Source organism: Xenopus laevis, chromosome 7L, assembly GCF_017654675.1.
Source record: "Xenopus laevis strain J_2021 chromosome 7L, Xenopus_laevis_v10.1, whole genome shotgun sequence".
NCBI lineage: Eukaryota > Metazoa > Chordata > Amphibia > Anura > Pipidae > Xenopus > Xenopus laevis.
In genome coordinates, this window is record NC_054383.1 from 38599573 (window position 1) to 38610099 (window position 10527).

Consider the following 10527-nt stretch of genomic DNA (forward strand, 5'->3'; position numbering starts at 1 on the left):
GCTCCTTATAAAATTGGACTTTCAGGTCCACACTGAAATTTAAAATAGGCCCTGGCATTCCAAGTGCACACAGCCTAAACTGCCTATGGCATCTTACAGTAGCCCCTCTGGCATAATATTTTTCAATCAAGGAAACCACCAGAAAGGTCAGTACATGGGGACCAATAAACTGCTAGCTTGGTCTGGAAGGGTTAAGTAATATATTGGCTCATACATGGCCACCTTGGTATTGTTGTATATTTATAGAGAGATGAGAAGTCTGCATCCTATCCTTTAGAATTAATCAGTTCCAGTATCCCTGCAGACTTGTCTAGGAATTCATTGTGTTGTTGCAGTTTTCTTATATATGCTTTGGAAGGGATTGGAAGTGTAGTGTCTGTCTACATTGGGGCAAACACCGTTAAGTGGCAGTCATACTGCAAATCCCAGCAGGCCCAACAGCTTGGAGGGATGCCAGTTTGATGACAACAGCCAGAGGGTCAGAGCCTTGGCAAAACTGCTGCAGTCACATGTTAAAGTGCCAAGAGCTAAGCTAGATATCATCACATCCTGGGTTTTTATATGCGTCATGTGTTTTTTTTTTTCTTACAGATTAAGCAGTTTTCAGGCTCTAATTGCTGGTTCCATATAAAACAAGTATGGAGTAGTCGCACATCCCAGAAGCTTCTTAGCAAGATTGGCACAGAGATTTATATTTTATAATATATTACACACACACTCGTACATGTCCTACTTTATATGCTAATACTTGCACCAAAGAGGCCTTTAAGACACAATTAATACTTGACGAATTCAGCAGTCTGGAAGCGAGTGCTTTGGCATTGTTACACTGTGATGAATTATATCACCCTGTCTGAAAGGATTACCACATACGTCAAGGCTGAAACAATGGCTAGTACAGAGGTGTCTTTCAATTGTGGGGAAGCTCTTAGACAGCAGATAGGGTTAATTGTTTTAGGGGATCCTTTATGTGCCCTGTGTAGTTTCATTTTATTCAGCTGGGTGAAAAAAAAGCTTTGTGGTGACATTTTGTGGTGAAGCACGTAGAACTAATTGTACAAAAAGGCTAAGAAAAAAACAAAAAGAAAATGTATTCTGACATAAGAGGAAACCACAAGCAAGATATATATAGAAGCATATTTTATATGATCCCCTGACTGCAAGCTGAGCCTCGATGGCCATTGATCACTTTTTTGCAGCATATTGACACCAATGGGAATATGTAATATTCCCATCAAGTACAGAAACAAAGTGTAACTGCTTTGCCTGAAGTAGGGACCTCGTTTTTTCCCCAGTAAAGAATATGCCATGTTCATGTGTATATACCCTGCCACATCAATTACAGTCTGTTGAATAGGAGGTGGTTTCCTGCTAAGTAACATGTTGAACATTTTCAGAATGTGTCACTATGCTCTAAATAGAAATGAACACAAAAACACACAAAGTAGTACATGTTCACCAGTTTTCTTGCAATTCACAAAGGTTGTTGTGGATGACTATTTGGCAAGGAAAAAAACATGGCAGGTATAGCACCCAATAGCTGCACATCTGCAGAGATGGAATATACACTTATTTGCAAACATGTTTTTATTTTTGTGTATTCGTTTTTATGAACCCATACACCCCAGTGGGAAAGCATTTGCGAATTTGGCCTTTTGTTCCAGTGTGTAGTATATGTAATTAAAGTTACTAAAAGTCTTTTTTACTTATTTTTGCAAATGCTTATTACATTCCATCCATGGTGCAATCTGCCCAGATCCAAAAGGAAGCAGATTAGGGAAGCACAAAGATTGCAAGTGTGGGTGACTAGCTTTAGCAACGGGCCACATGTAGTGGATCCATTCTCCACTGCTGATCTATTTGATGTACCTGTATCCAGGGGCGATCGTGGCCACGAGGGCTGCAGAGATGGCCAGTATGTTAGCGCAGAGAGCCTAACTGCTCTCTTTGCACTAGAAGAGCCGAATTTCTGGTTTGAAAACCGGAAATTCGGCTCTTAAAGTACCAGGAGCGGCATTTTTGCCGCCCCTGGTACCTAGTGGGGCGTTGCCGCCTGAGATGACAGCCTCAACTCGCCTCATTGGCGAAGCGCCCCTGCCTGCACCCAAAAACATTGCCTCAGTTCGGTTGCAGACAGATGCAGTGGATTTTGGTGCCAAAAAGCGAGATTTTGAATTTTAAGGTGGCCATACACGGATAGATCCGCTCGTTTGGCGATGTCGCCAAACGAGCGGATCTCCCTCCGATATGCCCACCTTGAGGTGGGCAATATCGGGCTGATCCGATCGTGGGCCCTAGGGCCCAACGATCGGATCCTAGCGTTCGCCAAACGGGCGGTCGGATCGCGGGACCGCATCAACGAACAGATGCGGCCGCGATCCGACGGGATTTTTAACCCCATCCGATCGAGATCTGGCCGACTTTCGGCCAGATCTCGATCGGGGAAGCCCGTCGGGGGCCCCCATACACGGGCCAATAAGCTGCCTACTTGGTCTGTCGGCAGCTTTTATCGGCCCGTGTATGGCCACCTTTACTGAAATTCTCTGCATCTGCCTGCACCCGAGCAATGCAATGTATTCAGGTGACAGCAGAGCAGCAGCAAAGGAGTGGATTCTCAGCTTGTGTTTCTCTGCTACTCTAGCCTAAGGAGATCTAATTAACGGTGCAAATGTATGCAATTTTAATCATGGTTTACCCTTTTGATTAAGTGAAGCTGAATGTTGATCCAGCCAGGATCTTATATAACTGTCTAAGGGCCATGGCTGACAGGGATATGTGTTGCCTGCGATAAAAATACACAATTGTGGACAACAAATCACCTGAAAATGCTTCTCACTTGATGTGAAACCTATGTGTTGCGAAGTTGGCAGAAGTTTCGTTGCAAGGCAACTTCAAAAGATGTGTGATGTGATGTGTATGTTTTACTACTGGAGATTTCAATTATTGCTGGTGGAGAAGCATTTTCTGGAATTTATCGCCAGTAGTTTTATTGCGGGTGACAAATCTCCCTGTTGCTCATAACCCTAATAGTCAACATTTTACTATTTGATAGGCACGTCACAGTGCAGTTGGTCACATTGTCACATATTGGGTGCTCTCCCTCAGCATTTAATCATCATTGTCACCCAATGTATGGATAAGAAAATGGACTAAGCAAGCACTGGTGACCTGTTGTTATAAAGGCATTCTTCTGGCTGTATCTGTGGCTGATAGCAGTATCTCTTCTCTATTAAATTTCCATTATATAAAAATTAGGTCTGGGATACCGTAGGTGTTAATAGAATGGCTGCCAGTGGTTCCAGAGAGAAAGGCCTCTCGGTGACTGCTCTAGCAATAAGCATACAAACAGACATTGTGAGTCCAACTGATATCAGATAACCAAGCAGTCTGTGGTTCTGTGAAGAAGTGTGACTAAACGGTGTGATCATGCTATGAGAAATGCAGGGGTATTTTTTTGGTGTCACAGTCTTACAATGCTTGATTGTTGCACTTTGAAGTAGGTGCAAATAGCAGTGGTGGCAAACTGATTGCTTGTCTTTAAATTGCACTTCAGAAGGCAGCTGCACACCTTATTGCTTTGGCTTTGAAAGCATGGTGCAAAACTTACTACAACTGTTCTTTTATTTTTGCTAAATATATCTTTCATATTGGAGACACAGTTTTAAGTTTTGCCTTTAAACGGGGCATTTTAAGTGCCACCGTGCTCTTGCAATTTTGTACCCAGTTAAGTATGGGAAACTCTCAGCTTCTGACAGATATTGGCAGTGACAGGAAATGACAGTGGCTTTCCAACACCCCTCTCTTTCACTGGACAATATGCATTGTATTCAGCCTAAAACAAATATTTATGAAGCCCTAACCAGTTTGCTGCAGTTATTGCACAAAAAAACACCATTCAGTGTTGTAACAATCCTGCAACAGGCCCCTGCTAGGCAAAAGAAAAATTTGGGCCCCCTCCCTGCTGAAGTCACTGTCTATCCCCACCTGGGTGTGCGTCGATGTGTGGGCTACAGCTGGGTTACAGGAAAAGTGACACCATCATTTTCCCTGGACCCTCACGCAGTCACAGGGTCCTGGATTTTACTATTGAGTGCTGTTCTTAGATTAGGGAGCTGTTATCATGTGTTAGGGATCTTTTATCTGGTTACTTTCCCATTGTTCTGTTGTTAGGCTGCTGGGGGGGAGGGGTGATATCACTCAAACTTGCAGTACAGCAGTAAAGAGTGACTGAAGATTATCAGAGCACAAGTCACATGACTGGGGACAGCTGGGAAACTGACAATATGTGTAACCCCATATCAGATTTCTAGATTAAATATAAAAAAAATCAGTTTACTCTTTTGAGAAACAGATTTCAGTGCAAAATCCTACTTTAGCAGCACTATTAACTGATGCGTTTTGAAAAAAAATTTTTTTTTCCCATGACAGCATCCCTTTAAAGTCTAAAGCTGCTGTCTGCACTTTTGTATAGCTGTACTTGTTGCCACTGCCATTGCCCATCCTCCTGTTCTAAGTGTGTGTACTGGTGCAGCCAAAAACAAATACTACAGGGTTAATTTAGGAAGCACTGTCACGGTTGCAGTTTGCTCTGAAAAGAAAACCCCATTCTTTAAAATGGTACACTTTACTCTCATGTTTGAGTGCACACATTATTTTGACACCAAGCACTGAAAGTGACAATGTCCAAACACTGAAGATTTTCAGGACAAATATGTTGTTGTTCAAGTCAAGTGCAAGCTCAGTTGCACACGTTACCTAATGTCTCTTCTCTGTAGGGATAATTTATAACCACAATTACAACTGAAGATGCTCCAAAATGGACACAATGGAGAGTTAATTTTGAAGCAATTCAGTAAGGTATTGGCATCAAACATGCCACTGCACCTTCATATAGGTGTTAATTGTGTCCAACCTGACTCTTCTGATGAATGATGCACAGACACTGGGGAAGCCTAGAGCTACTGTTACCCTGAAGCTCTGCACCTGGCTGCAGTTAACCTGGATTTGCTGAAAACATTGCATTATGGGACAAAAGCATTGCAATGCACTTCTGGTCATAAAAGTGCCCTATAGATAGGGCCAGGCAGGGCCGAAATCAGCCTGCTGAAATCCGCAGGCCTATTTCAGCCCATCACCCCTAGCATAATCCTCTTTTTTGTTTGCGTCCAGAAGCCTTGTATCAACTCTGACGCGCACACACATGGCAGAGTTTGTTGAAGTAATGCAAGACTTTGCATTTTGAGCAGAAATCCGCAAGTGTGTTCGCACCAGAGCCAATTCAAGGGTTCCTGACTTGAACAGAGAAGAGAATTTTGCTAGCGGCGTAGGGCTGAAATCAGCCTACGGATTTCAGACGGCTGATTTCGGCCCTGTCTGGCCCTAGCCTTATGTGTTTCTCGGTTTGTTTGTATTGAATTAAAATATTGGTATTTATTTAATAAGCGGCCACAAACACATTGTGACCATTGTGACCAACACTAGAGATGCACTGAATCCAAGATTCGGTTTGGGGTTCGGCCAAGATTTAGCCTTTTTCAGCAGGATTCAGATTTGTCCAAATTCACGTGCCTGGCCGAACTGAATCCAAAAAAAAATCACTATTTGTCACACAAACAAGGAAGTCAATTTTTTTTACCTGTGTGCTACTCGCATGATTCTCTTCCCCCCCCCCCCTTTCCCCCTAATGTTCATATGCAAATTAGGGTTTAGTATTCAGCTGAATCTTTCACTAAGGATTCGGGGTACAGACTAATCCTAAAATGGTGCATCCCTAGTTAACAGAAAATACAACCGATCCGACTCACGGCAGTTTTGTAGATTAGATGCAGGCAATAATTATCTTGTGACCGGGTGCAAGGAACTCTATGCGTCCCACGCCGCATATATAGAAGGGAAGGAGGAGAAGTGAAGCTCCGCACACCGGACATGGTTTGCTTGACGTGTTTCGGGCACAGCTGCTCTTAATCATAAGCACCATGCCCGAAACACGTCATGCAAACCATGCAGCGTGTTTTTTAACATGGATCAATAAAGATTTTTGCTTTTAACAGACGGTCCGGTGTGTGGAGATTCAATTTTCCTCCTTCCCATCCCTAGTTAACACTGGCTTTTTAGACAAAGCTGATTTCTCCAGCTATGGCAGTGCACACTAAAACATGTATTACATACAATGTTCCTTCTTTAGTTAAAATCTTTGTGAACAAAAAAAATTTAATTTGTGCAACATGTGTGCATTACGGTCAGCAGGTGTAAGAAGTACTCAATTATTGTATTTGTAATACATGTTTGTAGACACTAATGGTCCATCATTTCATCTTTAATCTAGAATAGTGATTTGTGCAATGGTGTTACCAATTTTTGCATGAGGGAACATTGCATTTTCAGGAGCTAAAGTAAATGAATTTCAGCTACATTAAGTACATATGATTTTGTGAACAGAACTGATTTTATTGTAAGTTATAATTTTCATTTTCTTTTGGAAGAGTGGAAAATATTTCCTGTCTATTTCTTGAAGCTCTGGCATGTACATAAGGACTGCGTTTAGGAAACTGCTCACGCAAAACAGGCTTCAAAAACTTTTATAATACATACTGGTTTTAAATCTTTTTTTTCAATATGCATAACAGTACTAGTAAAATAATAATTACAGCTCCATTCACTTGGTGCCTGCAAGTCATGTAAGCTCACAAGATAAAATGAGCTTGAATACCGTGTCCAGACATGCTCCAGGATGCTGGCTGTGAAATCACAAACCCACTTAGCACAAAAAGTACATCTCGTTTGACTTTAAAGCACTCTCTAAACTCACCATTGTTTTTAGATTGCTGTACTTTTTAAGTGGAATTTCTGTTAAAAAGGAGTGTGAATGAGATAGGGACAGTAAGTCAATACCTATTATCAAAAAAGTTTGAAAGCAAGTTTGCAAGCAGTTCCAAAATAATGGGACTGAAAAAAGTAGCTTGGAAGGTGAACTGCCCCGTTCATATTAACAATATTGAACCCTAGGTACAGACAATATTTTTTGTGATTAGAATCCAAGTGTCACATTTGTTCTGCTCTGTTACATATGTTAATGTTAAAGGGATACTGTCATGATTTTTATGATGCCGTTTTTATTTCTAAATTATAACGTTTACACTGCAATTAAATCACTTTACCATATACATTTTTATTCCTGAACCAATAAGTGTATTTTTTTGGGAGGAGGGGGTAATAGCACTCCAATTTGCAGTGCAGCAGTAAAAAGAGACAAGTCACATGACTGAGGGCACCTGGGAAGCTAACAACATGTCTAGCCCCATGTCAGATTTCAAAATTAAATATATAAAGATCTGTTTGCTCTTTTGAAAAAGAGAAACACAAGTTTGCGGGAGCAACATTATTAACTGATGAAAAACGTTTTTCCATGACAAAATCCCTTTTAATGCATATGGGGAGAGAAGTGGGACAGCCAGTCCCTCATGGCTACAGTGCCATCTCTGAATCATCTCTGAATCTGACATTTTATTTTCTTTACAGAAAAGTAAAACCCTTTAGGAACAGTAACACCAAAATACAAAAGCGTTTTAAAGTTATATAAAATATAATGTACTGTTGCTCTGTACTGGTAAAGCTGATCTGTTGTTTCAGAAACACTACTATAGTTCATATAAACAAGCTGCTGAGTAGCAATGGAGGAAATTGAAAAAAAGGCTATATGGCACAGGTTAAATAGTGGATAACAGATAACACCATTATGTTCTACAGAGCTTATCTGTTGTGTAACGTAAACCTTTTCTCCTTTGAATGGCTGCCCCATTGCTGCACAGCAGTTTATTTATATAAACAATAGTAGTGTTTCTGAAGCAAACACACCAGTTTTACCAGTGCAGGGCAACACTGCATTATATTTGTATTACTTTAAATCACTTTTATTTTTTGATGTTACTGTTCCTTTAACTTTGCTATAGCAATTTGTTTTCCTGTTGGGACTTTAATAACCCGCAGTTCTGCACAACTGAAGGCCTAAGTAAATTACAGGATGGAGGTTCAGATGACAGCATAGAGGAGGAGGCCTTGAATTCATTTAGAAAGGCCTTGAAAGTAACGGACTGTGTGCCCTTAGATAAAAAACTTATGAGGAGGAGGAGGATCTAATCAAATGACTTTCTGTGCATAATAATTTATAGAGCAGCACTGCAAACTCATTTAATCAGTACCTTTGTCAGCATGTCCCTGTTCCAGCTATCATATGGCCAAATATAGGGCTCTTACAGACAAGTGTCTGAAGCTGCACTCTCCTGCGTTCCGTTTTTTATGCGTTCAGCCGCAGGGGAGTGCAGGAGTAGACCCATTCAGTTTTTTTCAATGGGGCTGTACTCACACAGGCGCATGTAGGCGCTGAACGCAGGAAAAATGCAGCATGTTGCGTCTCAACCTGCGTTGGCGCCTACATGGCGCCTACATGCGCCTGTGTGAGTATAGCCCCATTGAAAATAACAATGCATCTACTCCTGCACTCCCCTGTGGCTGAACGTATAAAAACGGAACGCAGCTTCAGACGCTCGTCTGTAAGAGCCCTTAAAGGCACAAGCAACATGATACATTCTAAACAGAGGATAATCACATAACCAGTGGAAGTGTCACAATTCACCGAACACAAATATATCCTGAATTGCTTTAAGAAAGATTTGGTTTTCTCCATGTCACTCTAGAGTTCCATTACAGTGTTTTGTTAGCTGGCTCCATTGTTTATAGGAGCTCCAAGATTAGCTTCCCCCAACCCCCTGACAATACACAAGGCTCAATCTGTAGTAGCCACAAAGGGTAACATATTTGTTCTGCCCAACCTTCTCAGTATCCTGCATGCTGCTATAACCCAAAGTGTACTGTACCGGGGTATTTATCTCTGCAGTGTGCAAAGTTTTATTTATAAGAAGAAAAATTTTAAGATTTGCACTGCTCAAAACATTTCCTCCCAATCGGAACATATTCCAGCTGAGGGGGTGGGTGGTGAGCTATTCCTGGCCGGATATATTGCATAAATATTACCAGATGTATACAAATATAAAATCCTGCAAGTCCTAAAAATGGATTTGCTCCAGAAAGAAGAGTACAGTTTATATTAAGGATGGTTAATCAGTAGCAATGACCTCCTCACAAGCATAAAAACTACCCAACATTTAAAATTAACCCTGTCACTTCAACCTGCTTTCTCTTGTAATATTTTGCATTTTTACAAATTATTTTCAATAGGGGTTTTAAGTTAACTTTTAGAATGTTATAGAATGGACAGGTCTAATCAAATTTTCAATTGGTCTTCATAATTTTTTTTTATAGTTTTTTAATTTCTTCTTCTTCTGACACTTTCTAGCTTTCAACGGGGGGTCACTGACCCCATCTAAAAACAAATGCTTTGTAGAGCTACAAATGAATTGTTATTGCTACTTTTAATTGTTTATCCTTCTATTAAGGCCCTCTCCCGTTCATATTCCAGTCTCTTATTCAAATCAGTGCATGGTTACTAGGGTAATTTGGATCGGAGCAACCAGGCTGCTGAAATTGCAAACTGGAGAGCTGCCAAATAAAAAGCTAAATAACTCAAACACCACAAATAATAAAATGATGAAACCTAATTGTGAATTGACTCAGAAAATCACTATCTACATCATACTGAAAGTTAACTCAAAGGTGAACAACCCCCTTAGGCTAACATAAGAGTGAGAAAACAGCAGCATGTAAACTCAGCACTGGAAATCTGAACAGTGAGCCCATGCCTTGATTTTGGTGTCAACAAGCTAATAATAATTTCAATATATCACTATATTGCCATCAACATAAAGGGTAACTATTTTACATTTTTATTATTATTATCACATTTCTAAAGCACCAACATGTTCTGCAGCACTGTACAAGAAATGGGTGTATATGTTGAACATACCGATTTAAATACAAAAACCTGTACACAAGATTAAGAGGGTCCTGCCTAAATTAGCTTACTATAAAAAAAGTGACAAATTATTTTAAAATAGAACTGTAAAAAAGGTACAATATAGTCACAAATATGTATTACTATCTTCTAGCCTGGCCTACACTATAATACGGGCAGATTTATCAAAGAGCTCACTAGAGAAAAACTCACACACTTTCTATTTATTTATTCCTATGGGAGTTTTAGAAGCATATTCATCAATGGGTGAAAGTTAGAGTTCATCTTTTGATAAATATGCTTCTAAAAATCCCATTGGAATAAAGGGAAGTAATATATCTGCTCCTACATGTGAAGATCATGTATCATAGGTTTGAAACGCCTTTTGTATGAGATTTATGCACATTCTTTGTACCAAAGCATGACTTTAACAAAACAAACACTTTACACTAGACGTTACTGCTTTCCCTCTATCTGTACTTCTGTAAATTGTTGAATGTGCATATTCTCAGGGTGTGGGCTCTTCTTCAGGTCTAATTTCCAACAGTGTGTAGTTTCCTCCTATTTGCTTCTGGAGGTATTTAAATAGTTCTCAGTATTGTTTCCAGTGGATGCAGGGG